This window comes from Cynara cardunculus (genome assembly GCF_001531365.2).
Source record: "Cynara cardunculus var. scolymus isolate 2C chromosome LG 5, CcrdV1, whole genome shotgun sequence".
NCBI classification, from domain to species: Eukaryota; Viridiplantae; Streptophyta; class Magnoliopsida; order Asterales; family Asteraceae; genus Cynara; species Cynara cardunculus.
Window position 1 is genome coordinate 6420786 of NC_037532.1, and position 2990 is coordinate 6423775.

A 2990-nucleotide genomic window follows, 5' to 3' on the forward strand; every position below is an offset into this window, starting at 1 on the left:
AGTAATTTGTAAATAATAAAATAACATAAAAATAATAAAATAATATATATTTTTCTAATGTAAATATATAAAATAAAACAAAAACTTATAAAATATAAATATATAATTATTGAGTTGATGTTTATGAAAAAAGTTGATAGGTTCAATTTCCAAGAAAATCAACACCCTCTACTAAAGGGTACGATTAACACTCCCCAAGAAAATCATATTGAAGGCTACATAGAGGTGCCATTAGCCTCTCTCTATATTTTTTTTAATACATTTTTTTTAGAATATAGCCTTTTGTTTTCATTTTTACTACTTTGTACAAAACTTTCAAATTGTTTTCAATCAACTCATCTCATTGTACCCATTTCTTTTCTTAAAGTTTCAAAATACACCCTTCTAGTTTTACTCATACTACTTTTATAGTAATTTCTGAAATTTATTTTTTAATATGATCCATCCATTTAAAAATATAAGAGTCTGTTTGATTTGCAGAATAACTTATGGAATTTAGAACTCTATTTGCATTTTGTTTAAATGAAATCCAACGAATTCAATAAAATCCCACAAATATTGGATTCAATATCACCATAGGGATAAAGTTGATTGTCCATTAGAAAAAGATGTGAAGTAGGGTTGTGCAAAAAGTTATCCAATCAACTATATATAATTGTTAACAATTTACGATATATCTTTTTAGTTGATATTTATGTACATTGTTTTTAATAACTTAAGAAAATATATAAATAATTGATTGAAATGTTGGATTAACTGGTTGAGTATTAGATCAAAAGAGTGGACGAATCCAATTCAATCTAATAGATAACCAATCCTAACATCCAACGAATAGAACCGATCTGATCCAATCATCCACTGGATTTTAATTAGATAAGATGTCTAATGTTAATCGGATCAGATCGTATGACAAAATCCAACATCCAATTGGTGATTGGATCGGATCCACCCAAATCCATTGGATTTCAACCGATTAACACCCCTAATGTGAAGTTTCTACAACAATTATGTCATTTATACAAAATTTGATGTGAAATTACTAATATACCCCTGGTTTCAAGTTTTAGTTTTAAAATAACTACAACTTTAAAAAAGTTTTTGGTTGCAAACTTAAAGAAATCTAACTACAACTATAATTTGAATTCGAAATTTAAACCCATATCACTATAGACAACCCCACCAATGACCATCCCACCCACCATCGACCACTCTCCTCGTTCCTATACACCTCTACGCCATCATCCCTTTCATCTTATGCACCTATCAGTACTTCTCCCTTCCTCTTGTGCATTGTCACCAACCCTGCTTCCAGTGCATCGTTGTTGTAGCTAGGAGTGCTAAAAAACCCGACCAATTCGATCAACCCAATCAACCCAACCCAACCCAACGCAAAATAACTCAACCTGATGTCGAATCGAGTTGTAAATTTTTCAAATCATAGGTATTGGGTTGATATTTAGTTACTATTATTTGAACCCAACCCAACCCGATGAACCCGATATCCATTTATTTCTTGGATTTAATATGATTGTTGAATTTCTATTAATATATACACTAGACAATTACACTATCACGTACGCTATTCATATACACGTCTTTTCAATGTATTCACATCTCTATATAACTCATTCGTATATATGTTCAGTAATTATAAACATATATACGTAAATTGAGAAAATTAACTGAATGCGATATACGTAAGAAATATGGATAAGTTGTATCAAATGGTTGATGATGAAAAAGAAATTATGAGTAGAGAAATAACTTGTTCAAGGTTAGAAGAATATTTTAATGTACCAAAATATCAACCCGACTAATCCGACCAACCTGTACGGTTTGGGTTGGGTTGGGTTAAGATTTTTCAAACCGCAAACATTGGGTTGAGTTGGGTTGTTAAAATGTCTTCATCCCTAACAATCCTGCGCCCTACCACCATTCTCTCATACTTTTGCCCGCACTTTAATCTAACGACTTTAAAAAAAACATCATCCACTTCTAAGTCGTCATCCCCCTCCTCTAATCTTTTTGTTCTCCAAAGTTCCCTTTTTTACTTCTTAACCACCAACATTTATTCTCCTTAACCAAATTATAAGCTTAAGGGACGAATTTACATTAAAATTAATATAAATACGTTTTTTAATTTTAAATTCAACAAAAATAAATGATGTTATTTTTGGTATTATCCTTTTCCTAAACTTAATTAGTGTATTACTGTTAACCAAAAAGGCTGGTTTGCCCGAGAGGTTAAGGGGGAAGACTTAAGATCTTCTGCACATAAGTGCGCATGGGTTCGAACCCCATAGCCAGCATTTACTATTATTATTTTTTTTATTTTTTTTAATTAAAAATAAACTCACACAAGTCATTTCCCCGCCCACACCACCGCTTCATTCTTCTCCTCCGACCGCCGGAATACTCTCTCCTCCGGAATGTTTCTACCAAAACACCACCACCCTTTTCTTCAATCTCGGTATCCGCATCTCATCATCCAACATCCTTCTTTAATTTCATTACTCCTACGATTCCCGATTTGGAGTCCGTTTGAACATGGCTTTGAATCCTCCCTTGACAGAATTAGTGATCATGAAGTCAGTTTGAAGTTTAACGATCGAAGGCAGGTCAGATGGAAGCATCATAATCACCGATTTTGTGGATACGAATCCAAACATGATTTCAGGTTTTCCACAGTTATATATTTTCACTTGATTAATGGATGTTTATATTTAGTTGATTGCACATTTGAATCATGGAAGATTTTGTTTCCTTATTTGTGATCTTGATCCGTTTGTGGAAATGTCGGGAAGAACAGCTTTGGCGCCAAATCATGAAAAGGAAAGTAAATATGATCCTAAGAGAAGTATAATTCCTAAACTCTAAAACCTTCCATATCTAAACTCTTCTCAATCACTATAAATTAACACCACTTCTCAATACTATGCTTCAACTTCTTCTTCACCATCAGGGTTTATATCTTTGCATTTGTCTATCGA

At 32.4% G+C, this 2990-nt stretch overlaps 1 non-coding gene across 1 annotated transcript; it reads left to right on the forward strand.

Moving 5' to 3' along the window:
* Positions 1–2226: 2226 nt before the first annotated feature.
* On the forward strand, positions 2227–2309 carry TRNAL-UAA. The gene has a single exon. It is a non-coding gene; the product is annotated as a tRNA-Leu (tRNA).
* Positions 2310–2990: the final 681 nt, after the last annotated feature.